Genomic DNA, 16,940 nt, shown 5'->3' with positions numbered 1-16,940 from the left:
CTTCTTGTGCAGACACATGGCGCTGAGTAGACAGGGCAGAGAGGAGGGGCGGCCCTTCCGGTGGGGACGGAGCTCACCGCTAGGTGGTCACTGCCTGCATTTCCCAGCAGGTAAAATAAAATGTCTTCACACCAACAGACAAGGCCGTGGGCTGTCACCCCCGGAATGAGGGGCAGAGGAAATACAGCAATTAAAACAAAGTGTTCAGACGGTTGCCTGGCCCAATGTAGGCATGCAGGAACACAAAGTTATGAATGGTAAATTGATTTTGGTCAAGAGAAATCAATTTCATGGCTGGGAAATAGACATACAAAGACATTTTGAACCGAGTTTCGATAATACGCTCATGCTGTTTAGTGAGAAACTGGGAGCGTGTTTGCAGTTTGGTAGGGGGTGCCGCCTCTGGGGGCGAGTTTGCCCCTTTCCCCTCCCCCCTGCCTCCTGCCTCCGGTGGGGGATGGGCCGGTCCACAGCTAGCTAACTCTTCTCTGGAATTGCTCAGTCCTTCCTTTGTTCTGCGAACGGGCCGGCAGTGTGTTCAGTTAGCGCTTTTCGCAGGTTAATTTTCTCTCTCTCTCTTGCTATCCCACAGTTTAAGTTGCTATCTCAAGTTAGCTCCCTCAGATTGCCCTCAGGGCACTCAGGCCCGGTCCTTGCCCTCAGCAATGCCGCCTGCTCCTCTCCGTTCCGCCCCCACTTGCTGGTGGTGGATGTGGGCGTCTGGGGTACTTTTCTGCTGGGAGTTGCTTTTAGGCATGTAATCTGTGGGTTTTATTTATTTTTCCTGCCAGTTAGGTTGCCCTCCGAGATTCGAAAACTTCCCCCAGACCCGCCAGTGAGAGGGTTTCCTGATGTTTGGAAACTTCCTCTGTTGTGACTCCCTTCCTGGGACGGGTCTCTGTCCCTAACTTTTTGTCTCTCTTTTTATCTTTTATCTTTTGTCCTACCTCCTTTTGAAGTCAACGGGCTGCTTTTCTGGGCCCCTGATGTCTTCTGCTATCGATCAGAAGTTGTTTTGTGGAGTTTGCTCAGCGTTCAAATGTTCTTTTGATGAATTTGTAGTGGAGAAAGTGGTCTCCCCGTCCTATTCCTCCGCCATCTTCACTCAGGCTGTTTAAAAAACTGTTGGGAACTTCCCTGGTCATCCAGTGATGAAGAATCCACCAGCCTATGCCAGGGTGACAGGTTGGATCCTTGGTCTGGTTCGATCCCACATGACTTGGGGCAATGGATCCCGAGCACCACAAGTTACTGATCCTATGGTCTAAATCCCGGGAGTTGGGAATACTGAGCCCCCAATCCACACCTACTGAAGCCTACAACCCCTAGAGCCCGTGGTCCACAACAAGAGAAGCTACCGCAAGGAGAAGCCTGTGCACTGCAACTAGAGACTAGCCCCTATTCGCTGATAGTGGAGAAAGCCTCACAGCAACAAAGGTCCAGGGCCGCAAAAAGTAAACAAACTAATTAAAGACATTAAAAAAACCCCAAACAAACAAACAAACAAAAAAGAAAAAAACAAACAAACAAAAATCTGCTAGGTCCATTACAGCACGTGTTCCAGAAAACATCTTAGGAAATAGCAAGAAGTGACTGGTTAACTGTAGGAAAAAGTGGGGATGAGGAAATATATTGCTTACTTTCCTTGTCTTAAGAATGGTAGTGTTCAGAGCACCCGCGAATTGACACACACATCAATACAGCACGGACTGTTGTTAATGCCCTCAATATATCACAAGACATCTAAATGACAATAAATTAAGGTGGGTTGTGTATATGTAACTTTTCTCTCTCTCACAGATGAGGGTACAAATCAAATTGAATTTATTCACATTTCCAAAAAAGCTCTGATAGCAGTTAATGTCAACGTGGATGAAACAGGCACGAAGACAGAACAGGTTCTCCTATTCGGTATGTATGCCATCCCATGGTTCCCATTGCCGTTGTCACAGAACAGATCCGCTGCCAGGACTTTCGTTCAGAATCTCAGGAGGAGCTGACAATATTCAGTATTCAGCGTATAAGACTTGCATCTTTCACAGTTAAGGATCCGGGAAGGTAATCTACCAAGAAACAGGAGGTCATAGGGTATGGATGTCACATCATCAACCATTTCCAAATGATTCCTACCTGTTGAAACTAAAAAAAGTTGATTGTTACTAGAAGTTGTTTTTTAACATGTCAATTAATTGCAAGCTGTGACTGTAATGAGCCTGACCTCAGTGGCTTTATTTTATACAAGTTTCCCCATGCATTCTAAGCCTTGGAATAAAACCTTTTCTAATTAATCTTTATCCTGTTCAGTTATCCAAATACATTATCTTGTCCATACTGACATCATCTCAAATAACCACAAAGAAGCACTAAGTGGTGTGTGAACCAATAGGATATCAGGTGTCTATATCAGAAAAGGTACTGGGTAGAATGGTGCATTATTAAAGAATAAATCATCTCCCATTAATTTCTGTGATGTATTGAATATATCTGTCAGAGGAGATCCCTGTTTCCTATTTATTTGGATTCAGAACAAGACCTGAGTGGCAGGTATAGACATAGGAAGTTGGTCAAGGAGCAAGTTGGTTCCTTACTGTCATGGAAGGAGCCCCAAATTCATGGAGCTCCTATGAGTCTTTGAGGTCTTGTTTCTGATGCTGGGGTGGCTTGGGGTGACTAGTTATAAAGCTGGACAGGGATTAATTTTTCAGACAGACAGCCAACATCTGTGTCATGGGAAATGGTAACTGAGACTTCTTAAATTATTCCAAGTGAAATCTGATAGGTACATTGTTTTCGTTCTGTATTAAGAAATTTTTAGGACTTCAAACACGTAAATTTCTACCTCTTGCATGTTGATATTCAGGCAAAGACAATGACATTGATCAGGAAGACTTAGAGACATTCAAGAAGGAGACTCTAAGTCGGAAGATTACAGAAACAAGCATTAAGGATTTAACCGAACCTGGTAACGGAAGTATATTTTTTCTGAACATACCTTTCACCTCATATGTAAATATGCTGTCAGGAAACAAATCAAGTTATTGACAATATGTTTTTTCAAAAGTAATCATTTATGTAATCTCTAAGTAAAAAAAACTTGCAAAATTTAGGGAATGGTATTACTTGGTGATTAATTAATGCCAATTAATGGTATTAATTGGTGTTCATTTTTTCCCCCCAGATAACTATCTTGCTTTGGCATGAAAATAACTTTGAAACACCCTAATTGTAAGTAAGCATGGTCTGTTATTAGTGCTATTTCATCAAATAAATCACTAAGTACACTTTGTGATTTCATACCTGCCAAATTTTGTAGGTAACACTTTTTTGGGTTCCAATAGCTTACATTCTATCACTAGAGACTTCTCTCTTACGTTTGGTAATTTCTCTTCTCCTGAGCCATATTAAATAGCAAAAGAGTTGGTTGATTCATGCTGAGCAGCTTTGGTGGGAAAGCCTTCACCTGCAGGAAGCTTGCAGACCAGGGTCATCAGAGAGAAGCAGGAGTGGCCACAAGCTGGTGGAAACTAATTAGTATTACTGTCAGTCCTGGCCTCGTGGTTGTCCACACACATCCCTCCTTCAGAAGAACTGAAATGAAAGAGATCAGGTTTTCTGCAACACCTGTGTGTAATCTCACATGAATCTGACAGAATCAGTAAAGTCCTTCCAATGACGCTGTCTGAAACATGCATTTGAATTATATTCCCATTCAGAAGGTGACTTTCTCAAAGTGAGATCTTTATAAACTTTCTCAACTAAGACAGCCTCAGAAAAACAATACCGATAAGGCTAAAGTGTGGCTTATAAGTTTCTGTGGAGAAAGAAAAATGAAAGGAAAAGAGCAAAGAAAAATCCTCGCTTCCAGGTGAATATGATAAGAAAGGTGTGGTACATATATTCCATGTAATATTACTCAGCCATGAAAAGAATGAAATCATTCCGTTTGCAGCAATATCCATCGGCCTGAGAGACTGTCACACTAAGTAAAGTCAGTCAGACAGAAAGACAAGTACCATGTGATATCACTTATATGGGGAACCTAAAATGCGACCCGAAAGAACATATTTACAACACAGAAAGAGATGCACAGACATAGAGAAAACCCTCGTGGTTGCCAAGGGGGAAGGGTAGGGCAAGAGAAGGATTGGGAGTTTGCGGTTATCAGATGCAAACTATTCTATGCAGGATGGAAAGACCAAAAAGGTCTCCAGTATAGTACAGGGAAGTATATGCAATACTCTGTAAAAACCTAATTGGGAAAATCATCTGATAAAGAATAGCTATATGTACGTAGAAACTTCACATTGCTGAACACCTGAAACTAATATAACATTAATAACCAATTAGACTCGAATGTGGGCCTGTCTGAGAGCTCATTTGGTAAGGAATCGACCTACAATGCAGGAGACCCTGGTTCAATTCTGGGGACGGAAAGATCTGCTGGAGAAGGGATAGGCTATCCACTCCAGTATTCTTGGGCTTTTCTTGTGGCTCAGAAGGTAAAGAAGAGTTAAAAAAATAATAATTCTTGAAGATCCAAAAGAGATAACATGTGTGATTAGAGGCATGTATTCCAATCACAGACCTGAACTTGCATTCTGAAATCAATTGTACTAGAATCCATCCCACATGGGAAAGATTACCCCATATTTACATCCCTGGGGAAATTTCACGTGGACCCCCACCTACATCACAGAGATGTGGAGTAGGAGGTCCACCAGGATTCTGTCCACCAGCTCACCCACCAGCTCCTTTACTTTGGGCATGGATTGCATGAGGCTCACCCCTGTCAACCGTCACACAGTCGCCTCTACTAAACCTCTGCTTCTATTTGTTCACCTACAGAGAGAGTCGCTGAGACCAGACATGTGCTCTTCCCCATGGAATCAAGATCAACAACATGACGATGACCTTCCTGGTTCCTGATTATCATGACCCTTCTCTCTTCACAGCCACACTCCTTCCCCATCTCATCTCTCCTGGTCACTAATCACGTCCTGTGTGGTGGTATTTGATTTCTGAGGGTTTAAATAAATCGGTTGAATATAGAGCAGATTCACTTGTGTCTTTATTGAAAGTCTATGTTTTAAAACCCACAAATATGCACAGTAAATTTAACTATCTGGAAACATATACATTTCCTAAGATAAGTGTTTATCAGAGACAGTTCTGAGGATTAACTGGAGATGCCCTCGAGGTGTCCAGGGCAGAAGGATAAAAAGGTCTAAACCATCACGGGACAAAGGACAAGGGTTATGATCCTCTTACTGCAGTGGGAGGGGACAGTCTGCTCAAGAAGGATGTCCCTAGAAAGCATTGTACTCATTACACAGAAAGGAGGTTGTGTTCCATTGTCTGAGCTTCATAGAAAGGAAACGTAAGGGGCCATGGGCCACAGCTGAGGGGAAACGTGTCTTCTGACAGCACCAGCACTTCTGCAGTTGAGCTGAAGGACTAATACTTCTTGACCTTTGGATCTCTGGGAATCAAAGGTGGAGCACCCCTGAATCTTGGTCAATTCATAGGACCATGACTCAGGGCAGTGTTGACAGGTACTAGATGATTGACAGCTCAGTCTAGAAGTTGTGAGTCTTCATAACATTTAAAGATGGTCTTCCAGCCTCCTATGTTTCTGACACCAGTGGATGCTAGGATTTCCAAGGACTGGCATTCCCACGGTCATGGGCAGAACACACTGGTCAGGTCCCCATGGTGGTCGAGCTGTTTGCAATCCACAAGACATAACCCCTTCAAGATATAGAACTGATTCCAAGGGTTGGGGCCACAGCTCCGATATTTGACCTAAGAGCAGGGAAAATACTAGAAGTAATGTAACAGAATAAATGTTTTAGATCCTACATAGACATGGCCTCCAGATGGGCTACAGCTGGCTGGCCATTGTCAAAGACACCAGTAATGAATCTTTCCATGGCTTAGTTGGTAGTAATGGAGTTCAAAGGCAGTGTTTAAATTCTCCCCCTTGTATAGCGCAGTGTATGTGGTTGGATTGTGACTATGGTCTTCACAGAATGTCTGGAAATGCTGGAAATGCTGGACTGGATGAGTGCATACACACAGAACAACTGAACATAAGGAAAAAGGGTGAGTCTCTTAAGAAATCTTGAAATGCAAGGCCTGGCATGAACAAGGCAACAATTCTGAAATATCATATACAACTATCTGTATTTATACACACACATAAATACAGATATGTTTATATGTATATATACAGACATGTATATGTATTTGTGTGACTGTATCTTTAAAAACTATATTAATAAAAATGGATTATTACTACAAACTCAAAAGATGAAAAGTATGAGAAAGATATAAACAGAAGTTTGTTTATGGAATTAATACTCCCGATGAAATATACTTACTTGAACATCATTACTTGAATGATGTATTACAAAAATTAATGTATTTTCAGTCAGAAATTTCTCATGTCTTATAGATATGGAAGAAATTGAGCAAAATGTTCCATAGGTTTTCATGTCAAGATGATGTAATGGAAAATTTTTGAAGAAGTCAAAAAGAAATGTCAGTGAACTTAGAGAAAGCCGTCCACAGACACACAATCATAGGTGGTGGTGGTGGTGTAATCACTACGTCCAACTCCTGTGACCATATGAGATCGTATTAAAGTATTTTTCCATTCTAATTTGCTAATTAACCCTCTAGACAGAATTAGGTATTTCCAACAGATATGTTTAAATTCTATACACCCACAGAAGAGCTTAATTCCAAAATGGACAAGCACACCACCAGAAAGCAGCATTGTTACAACAGCCAGGACATGGAAGCAACCTAAGTGTCCATCAACAGAGGAATGGAAAAAGATGTCATTGTTTTTGGTGTTGTTTACTCATTATGTCATCTGACCGTGACCCCATGGACTATAGCCCACCAGGCACCTCTGTTTTCACGGAATTTCCAAGGCAAAAACACTGGATATACACAATGGAATGATACTCAGCCATTTGCAGAGATCAGGGTGGAACTTCAGACTGTCAGAGTGAAGGAAGTAAAAAACGAAACAAATATCATGTATTAACACGTGTATGTGGAGTCTAGAAAAGTGGTAAAGACACACCGAGTTTCAGGGCAGAAGTACAGACCGAGACAATCAGAACAAACATATGGACACCAATGGGGAAGAGGAGGGTGGGATGGATTCAGAGATGGGGATTGACACATATACACTATTGATGTTGTTGTTCGGTCGCTAAGTCATGTCCAAGTCTTTGTGACCCCTTGGACTGCAGCACACTAGTTTTCCAAGTCTTCCACTATTGTCTGGAGTTTGCACAAAGTCATGTCACTGAGGTGTTGATGCCATCCAACCATCTCATTCCCTGTCGACTCCTTCTCCTCCTGCCCTCAATCTTTAGCAGCATCTTGCTCTTTTTCTTTGTTTTGATACTACTGATACTATGTCCTCTATCTATTTTATAGAGAACTCTGGAGAAGCTCCTGTATAGTACAGGGATCTCTACTAAATGATCTGTGGTGACTCAAAGAAAAGGAAAAAAAAAAAAAACAACAAAACCAAAAGTTAATATATGTACATGCTTAGTCGCTCAGTTGTGTCCAACCCTGTGACCCTATGGACTGTAGCCTGCCAGGCACCTTTGTACATGGGGATGCTTCAGGCAAGAATACTGGAGTGGGTTGCCTTGCCCTCCTCCAGGGGATCGTCACAATCCAGGGATTGAACCCAGGTCTGCATCATTGCAGGCAGATTCTTTACCATCTGAGCCGCCAGGGAAGCCAAGAATACTGGAGTGTGTATCCTATCCCTTCTCCAGGGGAATCTTCCTGACCCAGGAATCAAACTAGGGTCTCCTGCATTGCAGGCTGATTCTTTACCAGCTGAGCTATCACGGAAGCCTACGGATAGCTGATTCAAGTTTTGTAAGTGGAAACTAATACAGCAATGTAAAGCAACCATATTCCAACAAATATTTCATAACAATTCTATACACATATGCATGCTTTCTTGTTAATGCACAGACATAATAACATACTGGAGAGCAGTCTTTGTTTTACACATACATGAGAATTAAAATCTAAAGGGCATCATATTTCTGTTTATTTCAAATACTAATAATTGTACAGATTGTGTTGATTCATAGATGACTAATTTATGAATAAAATTTCCTGCATTTTCCACTATGAATGTGTCATAACTATGAGACTGTTAAATTTATTTCTCAATGCTTCAACACCACAATCAACAAAGCAGTGACTGGTTTTTGTCTGTATGAATTGTCTCATAATTATTTTAAATGGAATGCCTTATCAAAGTGAATACACTTCCACAGACTTCCTAGATGGTCCAGAGATGAGGACTTCACCTTCCAAAGCATAGGATGTGGGTTTGATCCCTAGTTCAGTTCAGTTCAGTTCAGTCACTCAGTCATGTTTGACTCTGCAACCCCATGGACTGCAGCACACCAGGTCTCCCTGTCCATCACCAACTCAAAGAATTGCTTTAACTCATGTCCATGGAGTCAGTGATGCCATCCAACCATCTCATCCTCTGTCATCCCCTTCTCCTCCTGCCCTCAATCTTACCCAGAATCAGGATCTTTTCAAATGAGTCAGTTCTTCAAATCAAGTGGCCAAAGTATTGGAGTTTCAGCTTCAGCATCAGTCCTTCCAATGAACACCCAGGACATATCTCCTTTAGGATGGACTGGTTGGATCTCCTTGCAGCCCAAGGGACTCTCAAGAGTCTTCTCCAAAACCACAGTTCAAAAGCATCAATTCTTTGGCACTCAGCTTTCTTTTTTTTACCCATTTATTTTTATTAGTTGGAGGCTAATTACTTTACAACACTGTAGTGGTTAATTCCAGTTTTTTAAGAAATCTCCACACTGCTCTCCATAGCCGCTGTACTAGTTTGCATTCCCACCAACAGTGTAAAAGGGTTCCTTTTTCTCCACACCCTCTCCAGCATTTATTGCTTGTAGACTTTTGGATAGCAGCCATCCTGACTGGCGTGTAATGATACCTCATTGTGGTTTTGATTTGCATTTCTCTGATATGAGTGATGCTGAGCATCTTTTCATGTGTTTGTTAGCCATGTGTATGTCTTCTTTGGAGAAATGTCTGTTTAGTTCTTTGGCCCATTTTTTGATTGGGTCATTTATTTTTCTGGAATTGAGCTTCAGGAGTTGCTTGTATATTTTTTGAGATTAATCATTTGTCTGTTGCTCCGGTTGCTATTATTTTCTCCCAATCTGAGGGCTGTCTTTTCACCTTGCTTATAGTTTCCTTTGTTGTGCAAAAGCTTTTCAGTTTAATTAGGTCCTATTTGTTTATTTTTGCTTTTATTTCCAATATTCTAGGAGGTGGGTCATAGACGATCCTGCTGTGATTTATGTCGGAGAGTGTTTTGCCTATGTTCTCCTCTAGGAGTTTTATAGTTTCTGGTCTTACATTTAGATCTTTAATCCATTTTGAGTTTCTTTTTGTGTATGGTGTTAGAAAGTGTTCTAGTTTCATTCTTTTACAAGTGGTTGACCAGTTTTCCCAGCACCACTTCTTAAAGAGGTTGTCTTTTTTCCATTGTATATCCTTGCCTCTTTTGTCGAAGATAAGGTGTCCATAGGTTCGTGGATTTATCTCTTGGCTTTCTCTTCTGTTCCATTGATCTATATTTCTGTCTTTGTGCCAGTACCATACTGTCTTGATGTCTGTGGCTTTGTAGTAGAGTCTGAAGTCAGGCAGGTTGATTCCTCCAGTTCCATTCTTCTTTCTCAAGATTACTTTGGCTATTCGAGGTTTATTGTATTTCCATACAAATTGTGAAATTCTTTGGTCTAGTTCTGTGAAAAATACCGTTGGTAGCTTGATAGGGATTACATTGAATCTATAGATTGCTTTGGGTAGAATAGCCATTTTGACAATATTGATTCTTCCAATCCATGAACACGGTATGTTTCTCCATCTGTTTGTGTCCTCTTTGATTTCTTTCATCAGTGTTTTATAGTTTTCTATGTATAGTCTTTTGTTTCTTTAGGTAGATATACTCCTAAGTATTTTATTATTTTTGTTGCAATGGTGAATGGTATTGTTTCCTTAATTTCTCTTTCTGTTTTCTCATTGTTAGTGTATAGGAATGCAAGGGATTTCTGTGTGTTAATTTTATATCCTGCAACTTTACTATATTCGTTGATTAGCTCTAGTAATTTTCTGGTAGAGTCTTTAGGGTTTTCTATGTAGAGGATCATGTCATCTGCAAACAGTGAGAGTTTCACTTCTTCTTTTCCTATCTGGATTCCTTTTACTTCTTTTTTCTGCTCTGATTGCTGTGGCCAAAACTTCCAAAACTATGCTGAATAGTAGTGGTGAGAGTGGGCACCCTTGTCTCGTTCCTGATTTCAGGGGAAATGCTTTCATTTTTTCACCACTGAGGGTAAGGCTTGCTGTGTGTTTGTCATATATAGCTTTTATTATGTTGAGGTATGTTCCTTCTAGTCCTGCTTTCTGGAGAGCTTTAATCATAAAAGGATGTTGAATTTTGTCAAAGGCTTTCTCTGCATCTATTGAGATAATCATATGGTTTTTATCTTTCAATTCAATAATGTGGTATATTACATTGATTGATTTGCAGATATTAAAGAATCCTTACACTCCTGGGATAAAGCCCACTTGGTCATGATGTATGATTTTTTAAATATGTTGTTGGATTCTGTTTGCTAGTATTTTGTTAAGAATTTTTGCATCTATATTCATCAGTGATATTGGCCTGCAGTTTTCTTTTTTTGTGGCATCTTTGTCTGGTTTTGGAATTAGGGTGATGGTGGCCTCATAGGATGAGTTTGGAAGTTTACCTTCTTCTGCAATTTTCTGGAAGAGTTTGAGTAAGATAGGTGTTAGCTCTTCTCTAAATTTTTGGTAGAATTCAGCTGTGAAGCCATCTGGTCCTGGGCTTTTGTTTGCTGGAAGATTTCTGATTACAGCTTCGATTTCCTTGCTTGTGATGGGTCTGTTAAGATCTTCTATTTCTTCCTGGTTCAGTTTTGGAAAGTTATACTTTTCTAAGAATTTGTCCATTTCTTCCAAGTTGTCCATTTTATTGGCATAGAGCTGCTGGTAGTAGTCTCTTATCATCCTTTGTATTTCAGTGTTGTCTGTCGTGATCTCTCCATTTTCATTTCTAGTTTTGTTAATTTGGTTCTTCTCCCTTTGTTTCTTAATGAGTCTTGCTAATGGTTTGTCAATTTTCTTTATTTTTTTTCAAAAAACCAGCTTTTAGCTTTGTTGTTTTTTGCTATGGTCTCTTTAGTTTCTTTTGCATTTATTTGTGCCCTAATTTTTAAGATTTCTTTCCTTCTGCTAACCCTGGGGTTCTTCATTTCTTCCTTCTCTAGTTGCTTTAGCTGTAGAGTTAGGTTATTTATTTGACTTTTTTCTTGTTTCTTGAGGTAAGCCTGTAATGCTATGAACCTTCCCCTTAGCACTGCTTTTACAATGTCCCATAGGTTTTGGGTTGTTGTGCTTTCATTTTCATTCCTTTCTATGCATATTTTGATTTCTTTTTTGATTTCTTCTATGATTTGTTGGTTATTCAGAAGCGTGTTATTTAGCCTCCATATGTTTGAATTTTTAATAATTTTTTTTTTCCTGTAATTGAGATCTAATCTTACTGCACTGTGATCAGAAAAGATGACTGGTATGATTTCAATTTTTTTGACTTTACCAAGGCTAGATTTATCGCCCAGGATGTGATCTATTCTGGAGAAGGTTCTGTGTGCACTTGAGAAAAAGGTGAAGTTGATTGCTTTGTGGTGAAATGTCCTATAGATATCCATTAGGTCTAGCTGGGGCATTGTGTCATTTAAAGTTTGTGTTTCCTTGTTAATTTTCTGTTTAGTTGATCTATCCATAAGTGTGAGTGGGGTTTTAAAGTCTCCCACTATTATTGTGTTACCATTAATTTCCTCTATCATACTTATTAGCATTTGCCTTACATATTGTGGTGCTACTATGTTGGGTGCACATATATTTATAATTGTTATATCTTCTTTTTGGATTGATCCTTTGATCATTATGTAGTGTCCTTCTTTGTCTCTTTTCACAGCCTTTATTTTAACGTCTATTTTATCTGATATGAGTATTGCGACTCCTGCTTTCTTTTGGTCTCCGTTTGTGTGAAATATTTTTTTCAGCCCTTCACTTTTAGTCTGTATGTGTCTCTTGTTTTGAGGTGGGTCTCTTGTAGACAGCATATATAGGGGTCTTGTTTTTGTATCCACTCAGCCAGTCTTTGTTTTTTGGTTGAGGTATTCAACCCATTTACATTTAAGGTAATTATTGATAGGTATGGTCCCGTTGCCATTTACTTTGTTGTTTTGGGTTTGCGTTTATACAACCTTTCTGTGATTCCTGTCTAGAAAAGATCCTTTAGCATTTGTTGAAGAGCTGGTTTGGTGGTGCTGAATTCTCTCAGCTTTTGCTTGTCTGTAAAGCTTTTGAATTCTCCTTCATATCTGAATGAGATCCTTGCTGGGTACAGTAATCTAGGTTGTAGGTTATTCTCTTTCATTACTTGAAGTATGTCCTGCCATTCCCTTCTGGCCTGAAGGGTTTCTACTGATAGATCAGCTGTTATCCTTATGGGAATCCCCTTGTGTGTTATTTGTTGTTTCTCCCTTACTGCTTTTATATTTGTTCTTTGTGTTTGATCTTTGTTAATTTGATTAATATGTGTCTTGGGGTGTTTTGCCTTGGGTTTATCCTGTTTGGGACTCTCTGGGTTTCTTGGACTTGGGTGGCTATTTCCTTCCCCATTTTAGGGAAGTTTTCATCTATTATCTCCTCGAGTATTTTCTCACGACCTTTCTTTTTGTCTTCTTCTTCTGGGACTCCTATGATTCGAATGTTGGGGCATTTCACATTGTCCCAGAGGTCCCTGAGGTTGTCCTCATTTCTTTTAATTCTTTTTTTCCCCCTCTGCTTCATTTATTTCCACCATTTTATCTTCTACCTCACTTATCCTATCTTCTGTCTCTGTTATTCTACTCTTGGTTCCCTCCAGAGTGTTTTTTATCTCATTTAATGCATTATTCATTTTTAATTGACTCTTTTTTTTTATTTCTTCTAGGTCCTTATTAAACATTTCTTGCATCTTCTCAGTCTTTGTCTCCAGGCTATTTATCTGTAACTCCATTTTGTTTTCAAGATATTGGATCATTTTTATTATCATTATTCTAAATTCTTTTTCAGGTAGATTCCTTATCTCCTCCTCTTTTGTTTGACTTTGTGGGCATTTTTCATGTTCCTTTACCTGTTTGGTATTTCTCTGCCTTTTCATCTTGTTTAGATTGCTGTTTCTGGAGTGGGCTTTCTGTATTCTGGTGGTCTGTGGTTCCTTTTTAATGTGGAGGTTTCACCCAGTGGGTGGGGTTAGATGATTGGCTTCTCAAGCTTTCCTGGTTAGCGAAGCTTGCGTCGGTGTTCTGGTGCGTGGAACTGGATTTCTTCTCTCTGGAGTGCAATGGAGTGCCCAGTAATGAGTTTTGAGATGGGCCTATGTGTTAGGTGTGACTTTGGGTAGCCTGTATGTTGACGCTCAGGACTATGTTCCTGCGTTACTGGAGAATTTGCATGGTATGTCTTGCTCTGGAACTTATTGGCTCTTGGGTGTTGGTTGGTTTCAGTGTAGGTATGCAGGCTTTTGGACAGTCTCTTATTACTTAAAATTCCATGTAGTCAGGAGTTTTGTCGTGTTCTCAGGTTTTGGGCTTATGTCTCCTGCCTCTGTATTTCAGTTTTATTCTTTCCAGTAGTCTCAAGACTTCTCCAACTATACAGCACTGATAATAAAACTTCTAGGTTAATGGCGAAAAGATTCTCCACCGTGAGGAACACTCAGAGAGGTTCACAGAGTTACATGAAGAAGAGGAGAGGGAGGAGGGAGATAGAGATGAGCAGGAGGAGAAAAAGGGGGACTCAAGAGGAGAGAGACAGATCTACGCAGTTGTCTGTTCCCAGAGTGCTCTCTGTAGCCCAGACAGCCACAAAGATTCACAGAATTGGATTGGGAAGAGAAGGGGAAGGGAGGAAATACAGGTGTTCTGAGGTAGAAATCGGAGAGTCAAAAGTGGGAGTGAGTAATCAACACACTCCTGAGTAAAAATGGGTACCGAATATTGGATTCTTGCATGTCCAAAATTGATATCACATACTGAAAAAGAAATATTAAAAATCGAGAGTAGAGGTTAAACTCTTAAAAATACAATATTAAAAACAAAAACACAAAAATTTTAGAAATATATATGAAGTTCGGTTTAAAAATACGGCTTCTCCTTTTTCTTTTTTTTGCAAGGTTATAGTGAAATGAAAATGAAAATTAAGGAGTAATAGAGGACTTTAAAAGAAAATAAGAGAAAAAAATAAAACAAGAAAAAAAAATCTTTTCCTAATAAAAAAATAGTAAAAATACATGAAAATGAAAATGAAAGTTAAGGAGTAATGGGGGAGTAAGAGGGAATTTTAAAAGAGAAGAAAAGAGAAAAAATAAAAAAAGAAAAGAAAAAAAGTTTAATTAAAAAAAAATATATATATATATCTAGGAATTTCTCCGGAGCTGTTGCGGTCAATGTGGGTTCAGTTCAGTTTCAGATATCTCCTCTTTCCAGCTTACACTTCTCGATATCTACAGGCCCCTTCCGGTGTAGTCAGTGTTTTCTAGAGGGATTTTAATCTGTTGCACCGGTCCCTTCTGAAGCGGTTCCCTTTGTTTATTTGGCTTCTGTTTGCCGGTCTCTTCAGTGTCTAATTTCTGCCCTGACGCAGGCGGGTGGAGGTGGTCTCTTGTTTAGGTTCGCTTGTTCAGTCGTGCTGCAGGGAGGGAGGGGCATTGCAGACAGATATTGCTGGTGTGTGTGGGGAGCACTCACAGTGTTCCGGCCTCACTGGGTTTGCCCCCGCTCATGGGTGTGTGCTCTCCCAGTCTACACTGCTCAGGCTCCCGGCTGCTCTATATGGAGCGGGCCCTGCGTGGCGTGCGGTTCCAGTTTTCGGGTATTCCACAAAAGCGCGGACTCAGTTGGGCCTGCGTTTTGTGCCTTCCCCGGCCCGAGCAGCTCAGGCAGCCAGGAGCTTGACGGGTGCACTCTCCCTGGGTGTGGTGCGCCTTATCCCCTCCGCGGTCCGGCCTCAGTTTCCGCGTGCGCCAGTTGCTTGCGTGTGCCTTGTGTCTATTCTCGGGAGCTGGCCTCTAGCCGCAACCCCCCCAGCGGATGTCAACCATCCAGAATCTCAGGAAATCTTTGGTTAGAAACTAGAGGCCTGTTTGCAGCTTGGTAGGGGGTGCCATCTCTGGGGCCGAGTTTGCCCCTTTCCCCTCCCCCCTGCCTCCTGCCTCTGGTGGGGATGGGCCGGTCCGCAGCCGGCTATCTCTTCTCTGGAATTGCTCAGTCCCTTTGTTCTGTGAATGGCTAGCAGTGTGTTCAGGCCAGTTAATTTTCTCTCTCTCTCTCTTGCTATCCCACAGTTTAAGTTGCTATCCCATGTTAGCTCCATCAGATTGCCCTCAGGGCACTCAGGCCCGCTCCTTACCCTAAGCACTGCCCCCCGCTCCTCTCTGTTCCGCCCCCACTTGCTGGTGGCGGATGCGGGCGTCTGCTGGGAGTTGCTTTTAGGCATATAATCTGTGGGTTTTATTTATTTTTCCTGCCAGTTAGGTTGCCCTCCGAGATTCGAAAACTTCCCCCAGACCCGCCCATGAGAGGGTTTCCTGGTGTTTGGAAACTTCCTTTATTATGACTCCCTTCCTGGGACGGGTCTCTGTCCCTAGCTCTTTTCCCTCTCTTTTTATCTTTTATATTCTGTCCTACCTCCTTTCGAAGATGATGGGCTGCTTTTCTGGGCGCCTGATGTCTTCTGCTAGAGGTCAGAAGTTGTTTTGTGAAGTTTGCTCAGTGTTCAAATGTTCTTTAGATGAATTTGTAGGGGAGAAAGTGGTTTCCCCATCCTATTCCTCCACCATCTTGGCTCCTCCCTCTGCACTCAGCTTTCTTTATAGTCCAGCTCTCACATCCATACATGACTACTGGAAGAACTATAGCCTTAACTACATGAACATTTTCTGGCAAAGTAACATCTCTGCTTTTTAATATGCTATTTAAGTTTGTCATAAGTTTTCTTTCAAGTAATTTTCTTTCAAGTAATAAGCGTCTTTTAATTTCATGGCTGCAGTCACCATCTGCAATGATTTTGGAGCCCCAAAAAGTAGTATGCCACTGTTTCTACTGTTTTCCCATCTATTTGCTCTGAAGTGATGGGACTGGATGACATGATCTTAGTTTTCTGAATGTTGAGCTTTAAGCCAAGTTTTTCCACTTTCCTCTTTCACTTTCATCAAGAGGCTCTTTAGTTCTTCTTCACTTTCTGCCATAAGAGTGGTGTTATCTGCATATCTGGAGTTATTGATATTTCTCCCAACAATCTTGATTCCAGCTTGTGCTTCATCTAGGCTAGCATTTCTCATGATGTACTCTGCATATAAGTTGGAGAGCTAATATCACACGTACCTTGAGGGCAGAAAAGCCAACTACAAAACAGAAGCAAAGTTGCAATTAAAAAAACAGTTGTAAAATGGTACCCATAACAGTTTTTTTTTAAAAAGCGAACAAAATTGTAGAATTTTGATAGAACCAACCCCGGTGAGCTTTCAAAACACATGTAGACTTTGTGTGCTTGAGTCATGTTGTGTTTTTCTAGTTCCCACCGTTTTTATTCTTCACCCTACAACTTTGGCAACTATTTCTTAGCTTGTATTCATATGCATCTGACTCCTTTACGGGAAGATTGCTCACTGGACAATGTACTGAGTCTGTCTGCTTCGTGCTGAATTCTGAGGCTTAGGCTCTTGTTGGAACTCAATACGTATTTACTGAATTCAAGACAAAGCGGGACATGAGGCC

The 16,940-nt window shown here is 40.8% G+C and overlaps 1 long non-coding RNA gene across 1 annotated transcript; it reads left to right on the top strand.

The window, feature by feature from the left end:
* Positions 1-1,800: 1,800 nt before the first annotated feature.
* LOC122690048 lies at positions 1,801-5,025 on the top strand. Its single transcript, XR_006339965.1, has 4 exons — positions 1,801-1,911; positions 2,861-2,962; positions 3,179-3,225; positions 4,846-5,025. It is a non-coding gene; the product is annotated as an uncharacterized LOC122690048 (long non-coding RNA).
* The last annotated feature ends 11,915 nt before the right edge of the window (positions 5,026-16,940 follow it).

The sequence above is a fragment of the Cervus elaphus genome, chromosome X (assembly GCF_910594005.1).
Source record: "Cervus elaphus chromosome X, mCerEla1.1, whole genome shotgun sequence".
Lineage (NCBI taxonomy): Eukaryota > Metazoa > Chordata > Mammalia > Artiodactyla > Cervidae > Cervus > Cervus elaphus.
The sequence above is the reverse complement of the archived record's forward strand: the minus strand, read 5'-3'. Positions and strand labels throughout refer to the sequence as shown.